Source organism: Genypterus blacodes, unplaced genomic scaffold (assembly GCF_046128005.1).
Source record: "Genypterus blacodes isolate CSIRO-AG114 ecotype Tasmania unplaced genomic scaffold, CSIRO-AGI_Gbla_v1 ptg000073l_1, whole genome shotgun sequence".
In the NCBI taxonomy this organism is placed as follows: domain Eukaryota; kingdom Metazoa; phylum Chordata; class Actinopteri; order Ophidiiformes; family Ophidiidae; genus Genypterus; species Genypterus blacodes.
In genome coordinates, this window is record NW_027466883.1 from 3373667 (window position 1) to 3390000 (window position 16334).

Genomic DNA, 16334 nt, shown 5'->3' on the forward strand with positions numbered 1-16334 from the left:
TATTCGATCTGTAATTGTGGGCTGGAGAACTCAGAGACAGGAGACTGGAGACAATATGCAACAGTAATATAAAATAATATATTCTAATACTACAACATTCTTGCATCATCATTATTTATAATGCATATCACTTATAGTATTATAGAAATTGAGTGATAAATATTCAAATTAAATCCAAATTTACAGTGATTCCAACGAAATGTTTCCAATTTCTTGAACGCACCATTTGCATGTGTTGCTTGTCGAGCTTGATTTTATGGAATAAATGTGCAGTATTCGGTCAAAATCAAACACAAAATGTTAATTTGATAGTTATTAGTCGACAAATGTTTTTATTTGTTACTTTCCGGCTGGAATTTGACGTCTATCTCCCTAAAATCCGTCGTGCCTGTCACTCTCCCGGAGCCCCCGCCCCGCTCAGTTAACGGGAACTCCCCCTAACTTCCACGGTTCTCCGCTCTCTGCTCATTCTCCCCACGAGCTGTCACACACATACACACACACACACACACACACTCACACACAAACACACATAAACACACACACACTCTCTCTCTCTCACACACACACACGTCTACTCGGAGTCGGTGCGTGTTGTTACAGTAGACGTCCATAAGGCTCCTGCGCCGTTCACGGTTACCGAAAAAGCGGCTGTTGGGTTTTCGAGTCTGCGGAGCTCCTGGTCGTGACAGAGTTTGGAAGCGGCAGAAGGAAGAGGAGGAGGAGGAGGAGGACGAGGAGGAAGGTAGGAGATGGTTTCTCAATGTGTGTTCTCTCTCCTCGCAGGGAAACTTTGTCGACTGCTCGTTTTAGGAATAATCCCGCTGCACCGGTGCGTGCGTTTGATTATCAGGGCGGGTTTATTTACTGACCTGTGTGTGTGTGTGTGCGTGTGTATTTGGGGAGGAGGAGGGGGGATTCTCTTGTTGTGTCAGAGGAAGTTTGGAGATTGCACGCGCGGATTATAGCGGATCACTGAAGGGGCAACCTGTCCACGGCAAGAGAAGTCACCCCTACGCCCCTGCGAGATGGTCTTTTTCTCCAAACAAGTGCACCGATTCTCGCATTAACGAGCGAACGGGCGGGCGGGCTGGAACCAAGTGTCGTTTGCTCAACTCCAGCGCTGTCAGTCTGGGCTGGGTGATGTTGGTTCAGACTCGTTTGCCTTTCTGGAGTCTGAGAAAAAGTAAAAGCAAATTGGAAATGCTTCGGAAGGGAAGTCGATTAGGCTCAAGAATAGGTTAGTGTTTGTATTCGGGTTTAAAGCAAAACACCCACATACAATATGAGCCAATAACAACGATAATATAATGATAACATGATGAAAGAAATATCTATTTTTGTGGAACAACCCAAACCCGTCACAGTAGTCCATAATAAGTGTGTAAGAAGCTGATCATTCCTTTAAATCACATTTTAGGTTGCCAGTTCCTTGAGTTAAATGTATCTGTTCTACTTAAACAGAGAACACAACAGAATAGAATAGAATAGTGTTGTGTGTGGTGGTGCAGTATATGAATGTTGTGTGTATGTGTCTATGTGCATGTGTGTGTTTGTATGTTTGTATGTTTGTCCACACTTTCATCATGCCCCTCTCTCTCTCTCTCTCTCTCTCTCTCTCTGTCTCTCTCTCTCTGTGTGTTTGTGTGTGTGGTGGTATCCTGTCAGATCCTGTGTGGTGGGGGTCAGTCACAGGGTCTCCCCCCTGGAATTCTCCTAGAATAGATGTGGTACACGCACGCACGCACACACGCACACAGTATATACAAACATATTGGGCAACATCTGCCTGTTTACGTCTTATTTTAGTACCTGTAATGTCCCTTCGTCCTTTGATTCCACTTTGCAACACGACCGTAACACATCAGCCTGAAATCCACATTCCTGAAAAGCTCCAACAGTAAACCGACTATAGCAACTGTGACCCTGTGCGCTCAAGATAGAGTGTGTGTTTATGCATGATGCTGACACTAATTAAAGTCTCTTAACACGCATCGGTTTCATGTGGAGTTCGGACTCAGTACATTTAAAATGCATTCGTCCTTCTTGCTGTGTCTTTTTGGGTAAGCGTTAGATGTAGTTTGTCCAATGGGGGGTCTGTCAGATTAATTTGATCCAAGCCTTGCTCAAGGACACTTAGGCAGTGCGAGCAAAAAAGGATCTCAGCCTTGCTGGATATTGGAGAGTAGCAGTGGGAATGGGTCACAGAGACAAGATGCATTAAACAAACCAATGCTGCTCTCTGGAACTGTTCAATAGATGTAGCTGTAAGATGATGGATGTCTGAATGTGTGTGTCTGTGTGCGCAAGTATTGAGAGGTTCCTGTCTGGCTGTAACCTGAGCCTGGCTGGACACACAGACTCTTGGACAGCCACAAAGACCACTCTGCCTGAACTGTGGGGAATGTGGATGTTTGTATGTATGGGTGCATACGGACGCACGAGCATGTGTGTGTGTAGAACTAACACCATAACACTTATACACACTCACATCGCCACCATCACAGCTATCACCTTATAATTATTAAAACAGTGTGACGCTTCTCAGTGACTGACCTGTCATAAGGGAGAAATGGGATCTCTTGGCAGTGTGTGTGTGTGTGTGTGCCATATTCTACATATGTGCACAAAAGCAACAAACGCAACATGTGTGTGTTTCACTCATCATCACGGTTGGATTGAAGCAGAAGAATGTGTGAAACATGATGTAAAGTAGCTCGGGGCAAGACATCCACTCGGCTTGTAAATCTATCCACCGCCCTCAACCCACCGGGGGGAAATGAATAAATTCACACTTAAGGAGACGAGCGGCCTCGTGGATTTGACTTCCTTCTAGCAATGGCTGGTGACGCTTTCCCTCTTTTATCAGGGGACGGAGAGTTGGTGGTGCGTCTGTCAAAGCAATCCTGCATTCCACAGTCATGTTGCCGTGCCAGAAGATGCAGTGATTACGCACAAAAACAGAGCCGGGGACTTTCAATGACACAACATTTTAATTCATTTCTTACTCTCTAACCTCTGCACGCCTCTCTACTCTCCTCTTCTCTCCTTCTTCTCCTTCTCTCTGCCTCCTGCTCTACACTGTGGAGGAGGACGTGTGTGTGTTTTAACTATCATATAAGTTGACTGATCAGCGACTTTTCTTTCTTGCTTCCCAGCTCCAGTGGATGGTCTGTGGGTGGGTGGCTGGCCGACAGTGTGTGTGTGTGTGTGTGTGTGTGTGTGCGTGCGTGTGAGTGTGTGTGCGCGCGTGTGTGTCTTCTTTTCAGAGCTATATTTCTGCGAGCCACGGTTTTCTCGCGGTCCCTTGCAGATACTCGTCTTTTCACAGAAGTACGTTGTTTCCGTGTGTGTGTGTGTGTGTGTGTGTGTGTGTGTGTGTGTGTGTGAGTGTGTGTGAGTGAGTGTACATGTGATATTAATCTGGCCTCCTCTCAGTTTCTCTCATAGGTGAGGATGAACAGTCAGTGCTTAGCAACAAACGTTCTGTGGGAACACTGGGAGCGTCCTGAGTAATGGCTGCGGTTACAGTGGTTTTGTAGACGTCGATTAGCTCAGCGGGCTGAGTCATGAACCAATGCCCTGCGATATCGTGGGTGTGAACCCCACCTGTCTCGTGTCATTCCCTCCATTAATCCAGCTCATTTCAGTTCCATTCATATATGCTTTTGCCATTAAAGCAGGGCGTCTTCTTCGACTCCGCCTTCATTTTTATGTCGTCTAAAACAAGCATACGTCAACCTGTAACACCCGGTGAGACGTTCGAGGCCGGTGATTGGTCAGCATCCCCGATTTGCGGCTGTGGATGTGCTGCCACGCCCGACACAGCTGACTCATCAGAACCGAGCGAGGGTGTCAGCCCGAGACGGCCTGATTTAACTCAGCGGTGCATCAGTGTGTTTGGCATGCAAATGAAAGCAGACAAATAGTTTCTAAATGAGACGATAAAGACAGAAATGGAAGCTGTCGGCTGACGGCTTTTAGCAACGCCCTCAGGTGCTGTGACGACATCAGGGCGTGTCTCTTTAAAAATAGCGTCTTCCCCGCCAAAATCCCAAAACCTTGGTGAGAAAGGCATTTGAGTGTGTGTCAGTGAATCACAGGAGACGGTGTTCAAACTGTAGTGGTACAGTATGATGTAATGCAGTGAGACGGTTACGTAACAGCTGAGTTAGACAGAGCTGCTCTTTGAACTCGCACACACACACACACACACACCTGCGAGGTTGATTCAGGACAGCTTCCTGTTAAATGACAGCCAGCCAGGTAAGTGTGTGTGTGTGTGTGTGTGTGTGTGTGTGTGTCTCTGTTAAGCCAACAAACACACACATGCAGAGAAAGCAGAATCCGCATAAAACTTCATTTTTGGATTAGTTTACTGTGTAATTATGTGTTACATCATGCCCACACCCTAGTTTAGTGTGTGTGCGTGCATGCTTGTCTGTGTGTATGTGTGTGTGTGTGTGTGTGACTGGTATTTTGACTGTGCCCTTTGCAGGTGTGTATGTTTTCTGCTGTATTGTTGTCTCAATCTTTGGATGTCTGTGGATGCATGGGCATGTGTGCATGTGTGCGTGTATGCGTGTGTGTGTGCATGCGTGCATGAGTGTATGCGTGTGTGTGTGCGCCTTTCTTTTAGATGCATGCTTTTACTGTTGCATGTTTGTATCTGGTCGTTTGTCTAGACGTGTGTGTGTGTGTGTGTGTGTGTGTGTGAGTGCGTGCGTGTGTGATTAACCCAGGATTTAACTGTTCACCAGCCTGCTGGATGCTGTAGCACTCTTAGCATCTAACACCTAATTCTTCCTGTGATTTATGTCATCTTTTTACACCCACATGTGCTTGCTTGCCCATAGTTGTGCAACACGCTTGCAAACAAGCACATGCACCCACATGTGCACACACACAGACACAAACACACACACACACACACACACATGGTCGCATAGAAGCTCCGAGTTGCTCATCACGGCTCAGCACAAGGCACTATTGTATTAAGCATCTTCGTGGCACTTTTAGCGACACAGTCATTCACATTTCCCGGCAGCATATGTGTGTGTGTTTGTGTGTGTGAGAGAGAGAGTGTGTGTGGGTGGGTGGCCGTCTTGTATTGCATGTAACGCTGCCGGCTGCTAAAAATGAAGACGTGACAGGGAAAGTGTGAGCGCGATAGTGAGAGCGGGGGGTGGGGCTGCGTCTGAATTGGCTGAGGTGACCGTCGTCTTACACTTTAGCAGCAGCCTTCATATAGCAGTAAATATCCTGGTGTGTGTGTCTGCGTGGTGTTGTCAATAAAAACACACACACACACACATAGAAAGGAGGCTGAAGCAGAAGCGCCAGTGTTGGGAATTGAACCCTGACCACAATGGGCTGATTCATACATGGGTGTGGGAGGCAAACACGGCCTCTCCTGTCCACCTTTAACCAAAGATCCACCCTGGGAAACAGGAAGGAGAGGGAGAGAGAGAGAGAGAAAGAGAGAGAGAGAGAAGATTAGTGTGACAGGGATGAGGAGCTGGACACTTTGATTCACAGAGCTCCCATCATCCTCTGCTGCTCATTGACTGGCTCCATTGTAGCGGCGATGGAGCGTGCCGATTGGTCGGTTGCGTCTGAATGTCACAGCCCTCATCTGTGGACTCTGGAATTTCTCTCTCTCTCTCTCTCTCTCTCTCTCTCTCTCTCTCTCTCTGTGTTTGTCTGCGATGAGTTAATAGCTGTCCATTGAGGGGCTGATTGTGTTCCGCGGTCCACACTGACTCTCTTTGTCCATGCTCACACACACACACACGTGTACGCGCGTACACATGAATCTGAAGCCGGCATTCCTCCAGCGGCAGGGAGGACCCTTGCCAAAAAGAGATGGAAAAGAAGGGACAGAAAAGAAAAAAAAAAGAAGGAGTGTCAGCGGTGTGGTCCCCTGTGCAAGGCATGAATGGGTCTGTAGCTAAAAATATTTTATGGCTCCTTTTTACTCCCCTGTTCTTTTCATGACTTCTCCCTTACCCCTCTGCTCTGTTGTGTTTCTCCTCACAGTGGAAACAGATGAAGCCGTGCCGCTGCTCGGCAACATTAACACACTTTTTTTTAAATTGTGCATTTGTGCATTTTACACACTGCGCCATCGCCCTGTTTTACTGCTTTGACATACTTTACACACAGACGGGGCAGATCGGAGCGGAGACACAGAAAGGAGGGGGCTGACTTTGAGGAAAGGTCACGGGGCGGGGGGAGGCGGAGTCAGAAGCCGTGACGTCACCGGCCGTCGTCGCCCTGCAGCGTCCTGATCTGTCTAACAGACGGACAGGCCGGCTAAACGACACAGGCAAACCTTCTTTTATTGGTCAGTGTGGGCAGACCATGCGTCTCACTCGCCACCACAGGCGGAGGGAGAGGGGAAATTAGGGGGGGGTGTGTGGAGAGAGAGAGAGAGAGAAGGAGAGGAATGACGAGACATGAAAGGGAGCCGGCACAGAGAGACTGGCACTAATCTAGCAAAACTCACAGGGGGAGAGAGAGAGAGAGAAGGAGAGGGGGAATGAGAAAGACAGACAGTTGGTGAAGTGTTCGATCCAACCTGAGGAATTTGTTTTATTGCCGAAATACCACAGGCACTGCATCTGAGAGAGAGAGAGAGAGAGAGAGAGAGAGAGAGAGAGAGAGAGAGAGAGAGAGAGAGAGAGAGAGAGAGAGAGAGAGAGAGAGAGAGAGATTCAGGCTTTGCCGCTTGTTATGCCAGCCAACGTCTCGGGGCTGCAGTGGACAGGCGAAGGTCTCGCAGAGTTAAGTACATTAACATATGAGGAAGAGGAGGAGGGAGAGGAGGAGGAGAGCAGCGCTCTGACCCACCAGTGTCCTCTCTCTCTCTTTTTTTGCAATCTCTCTTGGATTAATCTAAATCCATTCAAGAAGCTTTATGGGCACGATGAGATCACTCTGACTTTGCCAGGACGTAAGATCACTCTCTCTCTCTCTCTCTCTCTCTCTCTCTCTCTCTCTCTCTCTCTCTCTCTCTCTCACTCTCTCTCTCACTCTCACTCTCTCCGGGGTCGGTGGTGAGGGAGGAATGACAGCCTTTATCTCGGTCAGTAAACACAACCTGAGGGAGTCCCTGCATTGTTTATACACTGTCTTTAACGCCCCACTCCCATACACACACACACACACACACACACACACACACACACACACACACACACACACAGACACACACAGTCTACTGTATATATACACACTCACTTGCACACACAAATTTGCTCAAACTCACTTTTGCAAACTGCACAGGTACTGTATGTGCCAACTCACTGATATACGCAGAGGTACACACACGCAGAAGCTGTGATTGGACAGTGGTGTGCGTGTGTGTGTGGTGAGTTGATTTTTGGCAGAGCTTATACGATGAACCGGTCAGGCCCAGCACATTCGAGCTTCCTTTCTGCCTGCCAGTCTGACCACTAGAGTTTGTGTGTGTGTGTGTGTGTGTGTGTGTGTGTGTGTGTGTGTGTGTGTGTGTTCAGCATAATTTACAATTCCATCCAAAATCTTCCTCACCAAGTTTTTGCTCCGCTCGTTCCTCTTTTTAGTATATGGTTTTGGTATATTATGTCAAACAAAAATTTTAACTGAAACGAATGTGTGTGTGCGTGTGTGTGTGTTCCAGCGCTCCCTCACACAGAAGTCGATACCAACAGATGCGTATTAAAGCCTCAAAGTCTTACAGATGATTTAACGGCTTTAAGGAGTCTTAACCACGTTTAGGAGCACGTGTTTTGGTCTATAAACGACTCCCTCCATCTTTCTCTCCATCTTCCCTCCATCCTGTCATCTTGTCCATCTCTCTCTCCACACTCGTTTCTCCCATAACACTCCGGGCTTGATTGACAAAAAAAAAAAAACCTGTCGCCTTTGCATCGCCTCATTCTGCTTCATGAGGTTGTGTGAAGGGAAAGAGGAGAGAGGGAAAGAGAGAGAGAACATAGAGGAGGAGGAACGTTTCAATGGCAGAACCTGCGTCGTGTGTTTGGGAAAATAACGGAAAAAGATATCGAAAGTTCCCCCTCTGCCTTTCTCCCTCTGCGAGTGTGTGTTTGTGCGTGTGTGCATCTTCTCAGCGCACCATCACTTCCTATCATTGTCCGGATTACATCCTTCTTTTAGCGGTTGCCATGGTTACAGACACCGCCGGATTCCCGCCACGCGCGCGTGCGACGCAGGGAGAGATCTGAGACGAGCAGACGCACGCCATTGGAAGTTTGAACTGAAGTTGGTCACTCCTCCTCAGGTGGAACTAAACGTGTTAGAGGTGTGTTATCTCATACCGCCTCCTCCTCCTCCTCATTTTCCTCATCTTCCTCCTTTTTCCCCTTATTGACTTGCATCTCCCTTTGGTCTCCCCTTTTCCTCCACCCTCTGTCCTCTGATCTGTTAAGACAACACCGACAACACGTCCTCTCTCTCTCTCCACTCCTCCCTCCCTTTCTCTCTCTCTCTCTTTCTCGCCCCCCCCACGCCGTTTCTTCTTCCTTTGTCTTCTCATCTGTCCAGGTTCAGGTTCAAGCCCCTCGGGGGGGGAAACAACGCACCACATCAGAATCACTGTCTTTGATCCCAGCTGAAAGACGTGTGTGTAAGAGAGAGAGAGAGAGAGAGAGAGGGAGTGAGAGGGAGAGAGAGAGAGAGAGGGAGTGAGAGAGAGAGAGAGAGCGAAAGAGAGGGAGTGAGAGATTCATTTGCAGTAGAAGATCCATAAATTGTAATCGCTAAATCTTTAGGCCCGTCTCTTTCTCACTTTCTTACTTTTGTCATTTTTCTTCTTTTGTTTGGCATGTGTGAGTGTGTGTGTGTGTGTGTGTGTGTGTGTGTGTGTGTATGTGTGTGTCAGTGCCTAGGAGGGCTGAGATGTGGTAGTTTGATATCATTGGCATTCTTTCATCAGTGAGCTGATTCTCCTGCTATGCGTTTGAACTGCGGCGAATCAAAGAGGCCGCAGCTGTGGACATCACCTGCACACGCCAACGACTGGCCGCTCGCTCACTTTCTTTCTTTCTTTCTTTCTTTCTTTCTTTCTTTCACAGGTATCCTCTTATTTGCTCAGTATACCCACTTCCCATCATCTGGCGTTTTGTTTCCTTATTGATGTTCTCAAGAACTTAGAGTTCCATTTCAGTCGATGCCTGTGGAACATGTCTATGAGACTTTAAATTGTGCTTCTTCCTCTTCTTCTTATGCACATGTGGATAATCTACTGAGTTATGAATATTAACAGTACTCATTTTTCCAGTATGTTTGTGAATTCAAAAGATTCCATCTCTCTGTCTTTTCTCTCCTTTTTTGTTGTCTCGTGTTCTTAAAAATCTTCTTGACGCCTTTTTTTTGTTGATATTACTCCACATGGCTTTATTGTGTGTGTTTGTGTAGATGTTTAATATGTCGGTGAAACGACATCAAGGCTTGAACGCTTTTAAAGTTCCATAGAAAGTTCAAGTTAAAAATAACTCCATTGAGGGAAGTACAGCAGTAACAGGCTGTGATTAAAGGACGCCTGTTCTAAAGCACTCGTCTCTTAGCTACATGCTAAATACACTGATGTGGGCGCCGGGTGTAATCGCAATAGGTCGTTTCGCCGCGGAAACGTCGTGATGAATTACTGGTTTATTTCTAGCAACATTGTGTAGAGTTTCATAATGGAAACCAACACAATTCAGTGGCGGCCTGCAGGGCCCGAGTGCTCATGGGAACCGGAGAGACTTTTAGTGTTCGGCTCCTTGGGGAACGCCTGGGACAGTGTTGTTGTTCCCAAATGCACTCCCACAGTACTTGGGCCAAAACGTACAACACACACACACACACACACACACACACACACACACACACACACACACACACACACACATACACACACACACGCAACGATGCCATCTTTTTACGAAACAAACTTTCGCACAGGCTCACTCACATACTAATTCAGCAATACACACACATCGCACCTCACGTGTGTGTTCAGAACACATATGTGGACAACAAACACACACGTGCAGCACACACATTCACCCGCACGTGCGTCAGAAGCTCAGAGACCACCTTCATTCCACGTCACATGGGGAATATTTTGGTCCTGTTGACTCCTAAGATGCTTGGTTCCTTCCTTTCCTTCCTTCCTTTCCTTCTCTTTAAATCACCTCTGTGGTACATTGTTGTTGTTCTTTACATTTAAAGTAGAACAAAAGGCATCCTGAAACTTTATTGTAGGCTGTTTTGCATGACCCGCATCTGATTTCAGATTCTATACCCGTCCTGCTTCATGCTTTATTTCTTTAGTCCAATAGTTAAAACGAGCCAGCTGTCATATTTACACACATATACGCTCGTCTGATGCAAGTGTCCGGGCACATCTCCGTCAGGTTGTGTTAATAATCCCTGCCTTGCACGTCTGAAAAGACCTGGAGATCGAGTTGCACCTTTTCTGACGCGTTTGGCAGCCAGCGGCAGCGGTAAAGGAGGTGAGGAGAGGAGCCGGGGCTTGAGTGTTAATGTTCACCCTTGGGCGAGGTTAGCGTTGAGAGCAAGGGAGAGAGAGAGAGAGAGAGAGACTGTGACGCCGAGCGGAGATATCTCAGCCATCCATCATTTCGGCTGAATCAGGAGAATGCAGGCTATTCTACCCCCAGGCATCAGGACTTAAATATAGACCCAACACCGCGGGATGCCAGCTCTGCCGTTCTGGAGGCCCCCCATTCCCCCTCCCTCCCTCCCTCCCTCCCCCACCCCCCCCCACACACACACACACACTCCCCCCCTTCCCTCCCTAAGCCTATGGATGCAACACACACCTACAGCGTATTAATCACACACTAATGCCCTGTCAAAGTGCTTTCTCTTAAGTCAAACTCTGATGTGCACACAGTCGAGGCCCTTTGTCTGCGTTTCACTTTGCCTCCAGGCATTCCAGGTCCGCCTCCCCTCGTCATAACGAACGGGGATAATGACGGATTGGAAATTACAAGGGGCCATAGACGAGGCCTTTCAATAAACATAAACAGAGCAATTTGAGGTGAAAAGATCACTCCTTTCTTCTGTCTATTTCTCTTTATGGCTTTGTCTTTCGTCCACGTGGACACGGATGAAAGGGCCCAGACGTGTTTTCCAACGTGCCGGCACGCAACCCACGGGTGTGTTCTCCAGGTCCGCGGAGATTTCAAACGATCTCCAAAAGTCCCTCTCCCTCCATTATGTCTCTCTAAGCTCGATCGACTGGTCCAATTCTGCTTTTTTTATGTCAGAATGTCTCCCTTTTGTCAAACCTGGAGCCTTAATACCCGACAGTGCCGTGCATCACTGGAGAAAGAGATGTGAGGCTTTCCAACAAAAAAACAGGGAAAGATACCGTCTCTGGAATAAACTTGACACAAAGGCTCCCGGATTACTGAACGGATGATTAGAGCGAGCGACTCCCCTCCTCTCATGACTTTATAATGAGGCCTTTTTGAGAAGCTGCTCTTTAGTTGCAGATTGCGGGGTGGGTGGAGACAGTGTGTGTGTGTGTGTGTGTGTGTGTGTGTGTGTGTGTGTTTGTGTGTGTGTGTGGAGCCGAACCAACTTCCCAGAGGTTTACTGACTCCTCACTTCAAAGGAGTCACAGCAGTCACACTGTCACCACTGCTGCACAAGCGTGTGTGGGAATGTGTGTGTTCTCATGGCTGTGATTGGTTTTCACCTCGTCATCTATGACGCTGTCCCAAGCAAATTTGAAACGGGACAAGTTACACCAAAGGTTCGGAGCCAAAGCGAAACTACTTTACCTGTAGTTCTGTACTTCCTGGATCCCAGACAGGAAATGAAGAAGTTCCTGGTTCCTTCAAAGGTTCCTGCAGTTCCAAAGGAGAAGATCCACATGGTACGCCGATGCCCTCCACTTCACTGTTCAGAGTCAATTACATTTAACTCATGCGTGGAACTTTTGCACCGCATAAACTTTCTTTCCAGCAAAGACCTTACTAACCCTGTGTGAGTGTTAGTTGCTGTTCTGGGGGAACGTTGTAGTCGTGTGGGAGTTATAGCATGAAATTGTGAGCTTGTCTTTGTGTTGACTTTGTTTGTTATGACTGAATGTACAGTCCAGACAGTGTGTATGTGTGTGTGTGTATACCGCACATATGTGATCGCACAAATGGCGGATGTGAGGCATGTCAAACTTGGCCGCTCTCCCACAGGATGACCGAGTGTCTGACTGCCTGGAGCCCATGGGCAATGCTGACTGGAAATATTTTTTTTGGAATGGTAGTGCTCACAGCCTGCTCATGTTATATGGAAACACACACTTTTAAACTTTTATAGGCAGCTTACGCTCGAAAGTAACACACCCACCAACTTGACCTACAGCATTTAGTGCCTTCTCAACTTTTACGGGAATACACACACACACACATGCACACACACACACACACACACACACACACACACACACACACACACACACACACACACACACACACACACACACACACTCACAGGCACACACAGGCACGCTGCAGTTTTGAGAGACGAGCAAATGACACATCCCAGCAGTGTACTACATACCGTCATACCAAATGCATGAGGGGTTTAAGACAGATGAGGATTTGGCTTTATCTCTCTCTCTCTCTCTCTCTCTCTCTCTCTCTCTCTCTCTCTCTCTCTCTCGCTTTCCCTCTGTGCGTGCGTGCGTGTGTGTGTGTGTGAGCTACAGGTTTGTGTGTGTGTGTTGCCCAACTCCAGATAAGGCTGCTCCTAACAAGGCTCCATGGCTGCTGGCCCTCCTTTGACCTAAAGCATCTCCTCCTGCATATTGACTCGCAGCAGCAGCAGCGGTGGTGATATCCAGGTTTTTAGCTCGCCTGCTTCTTCAGCTCTCTCCCTGTTATGTCAGCAGTGTGCAGTGCAGTACCGATCTCCTTCACTTTAGCAGCAGCGGTTGCAGTAGAGTTCGTGCTCGCGGTCGCAACAGCTGCCGGTAGAAGTAAGACGAGGAGCAGCAGACTAGATGTGTATTAGTTTATTAGATTATCCCATTTCTTGCTCTTAAAGTCTGCGTTACAGGTCAGTGATGCAATTCTATAACTGCTCTTACTGAGTGACATCAATGATTGATCCCTATTGTCGGATAAATAATTGATTGTTATGCTTGTTTTAGTGTTTTTTTAATGCTTCTTTCAGCCACTGAATAAAGTTGTGTGATAGTAACAAGTACACTCATTGAGCTGTTTGGTCAAAGTAGTACCTGATATTTTCTTTTACTCACTGTTACAGTATATGGTCAGTAACAGTCTAAACCTGTGTGTGTGTGTGTGTGTGCGAGAGAGAGTCCTACCACACACATTGGCCAGTGTGTTTATAGGATAAAGTGTGACAGTGAGCGCGATGATTCAGGCTTGTAGTCAGACGCATAGTAACAGCACAGCGTTCCTACTCTGCTACGCTGCTGTAATGAGGCAATGTTCTTTTCAAAGCCTAACCCCAGGGAAGGCTGGAGTGTGTGTATGGTTTGTGTGTGTGTGTGTGTGTCTGTGTGAGGCATGGTGACTCATGCACTCTGCGGCCTTTGTCTTCGTACTCTACACATGCTGGCTGACAATTGCCGGTCTTGTTTTTTTCCGCTACCTCCAGGTGACAGGAACAACCCGAAAGAAAGTTCAGGTGTGTGTGTTGAGTGTGTGGGTGTGCGCGCGCGTGCAAATATTTGTGAATTCAGGCCCTTAAGGTAGATGCTATCCTCGTGGCGGATTATCACACATGAGATCATGATGTTCCTGTTGGCTTTGTCGGCTTGGACAACCATCGCCTGTCAGCGAAAGCGAGCATGTGTATGCGTGCGTGTGTGTGACCGTGTGTGATGTGATGACAGCAGAGAGAGACAGGTAGCCCCCCAGCCCCCACCCCTCCTCACCCTCTCTGTTAAGTCCTGGTTTGACATCATTTTGAAGTCTAATAAGTCGTACGTATGCGAGTCAGCTCATGCAGTAAATCTCTGCTGCCATATTACTAACAGATGTGGGCTCACATACGGTCGATGCACACAGCTGCATATGGAAATCAAAGACGTCACTCTGGCTCTCTGCTTCTTGTTTCGGCCTTTAAAATGTTGCCACATGCAACTTTTTGTAACATAGTCTTGTATTTGGAATCTACCACCTTTACTTCTGTTGCTTACCTAGCCCGTTTTCACTCTGTGTGCACAGTGGCGCTGCGTGAAAGGAGAGCGAATGAGGATACGTTTTGCACAGGAATTGCAAAAAGTGGACCCCGCATAAATGAAAGAATATGGTATTATGTAAAGAGAGTGGGCCGTCTCCTCTTTCCATGCATAAATTACGCTCATGCAGACTTAAACTGTGACATACATGGCTGCTGCTTTTCATTTGGAAAGTCTAGACGTAAACGCGGAGCTTAGCCGCAGCGCCGCGCGCTCAGCGAACCTGTGTGCGCTTGGCGTCAGGCAGAGGGGCTTATGGGAAGTGACAGATGAAATGGAAACGCCAAGGAACCGGCAGAATCCATACACACAGTACACAGCAGATTACGTCACAGAGCGACAGAGAGACGCGGCAAGATGACTTTAGTTTCCCAGGGGACAGATTGAGGCGAGACGAAAGAGGCGTTGACGAAGAGCTGAAAGATGAGGAAAGATGTTCAATCAAGGAGAGATGGTGAAAAAGAACCGGGAGAGGGAGGGAATAAAGATGTGTGTGTGGGTGTGTGTGTGTGTGTGTGTGTGACGTGGTCGGAGACAGCCGGACTTGAGGACCCTGAGATGAAAAAGCAGGCAGACATTTGACCGTGAGCAGCGACTGGAGTCACATGCACAAACACGGCTCCAAGAATAGAGCCTAAACACTAGGGAAGAAAATAACACACTAACAGAGGATGTGGTGTGTGTGTGTGTGTGTGGGGAGAGAGAGAGAGAGAGAGAGAGAGAGAGAGAGAGAGAGAGAGAGAGAGAGAGAGAGAGAGAGATTTCCTAATGTGAAATGATGCATTTAAGACGTGGCGTTAGCATGTGGGTGTAACTGAGCATATAAATGAGCTATTTTCTTACTTTGTTACAAGTTTAGCTTTATTTTCCGTCGCCGTAATGGCTCCAACAGTCCATTTGATATCTATTAAAATTTCATGTACACTGCACCCGACCGCTTTCTGTGCGTCGGGGCCCCATGTGCCCTAGAAGTTTAATAAGGAGAAGCAAAGTTGAGCGAGGGGGTAAGGGGAGTCCAATTTTATAGTCTTGTTTGTATGTCAGGTCGTAAATACCCTCTAACAGGCTTCAAGTGACCGCTCCCATATGTCATAGCCGCTCCGTCTCTCTGCTCAGGCTAATGTCATTTTAAGTACTTTATTCCTCCTCATGTGATGAAAGTACAACAACGCGGCTTTGTGCTGAAAGTAGAAACCAAACTAGGAGCAGGCGGCGTCACCTTTGCCAGAATGACTCACGGGCCAGGTTATAATTGGTCCCCGTGTGAGAGAGATACCCAGAGAGCAGCGTGTTTTAATGGGACAATGATTCAGGGTCCCAGTGGTCGGGATACGCCAGCAGCGGCGCCTGATGGGGGAAATGGACCAGAGATAAGAGAGAACCAATCAACAAGAGGAATGTCGGGGATACGTTATAACCAAATTAGCCCGTCCTGTGAGGAAATCCAGTTTGAAGAGGGTCGGTAAGGATTACTGGGACGGTGAAGAGGGACATGGACTCAGTGTTAGCCCCCCCTTTACATTCAGTGTATGTAAGGTGCAACAGCGAGGTCTTAAAAAGAGACCTTTGCATTCTCTGGCTCAAATCGGAGCTGCGATTGGTTTCTTCGAAGACGCAGAGGACATAAGACAGAGCGGCTCCTGGATTAGACGCGGTTTTATATGCGTGTGTGTGTGTGTGTGCGTGTGTGTGTTTGCGTGCGTGTATTTGTGTGTGTGCGTGTAGAGGCCAGATAAGACGAGGCGAGGCGGCGGTGGTCAGGAATACGATGACTCTCCTCTCAGTCTCCGTGACGATGGACCATGGCGACAGGGGTTTGCGGTTAGAAACCCTAATCTGCTCCTCATATGACCCTCTGACAGACAGGGACAGCAGTCAACACACACACACACGCACGCTCGCTCACACGCACACACACACACGCACACACACACACACACAGCCCTCAGTCTAGGCTTGCTTCAGCCCTCCAGTCTAAACATGCTCTTAAATGGATTTCTGTCAAAATCTGGAGAGTTCTACTCTTTCTTTTATTATAAACACACAGTCCTGCTGCCTATATAACCGACTGAGCAGAGAATGTGTGTGTGTGTGTGTGTGTAGC

At 47.7% G+C, this 16334-nt stretch overlaps 1 protein-coding gene across 2 annotated transcripts in view; it reads left to right on the forward strand.

Moving 5' to 3' along the window:
* Positions 1-476: 476 nt before the first annotated feature.
* ppp2r3a (protein phosphatase 2, regulatory subunit B'', alpha) overlaps positions 477-16334 on the forward strand; it is a 45243-nt gene continuing 29385 nt past the window's right edge. For both annotated transcript variants that reach the window (XM_076157578.1, XM_076157579.1), the window contains exon 1: positions 477-745. The gene's annotated coding sequence lies outside the window, so the exon portion shown is untranslated. The remainder of the gene's footprint in view (positions 746-16334) is intronic.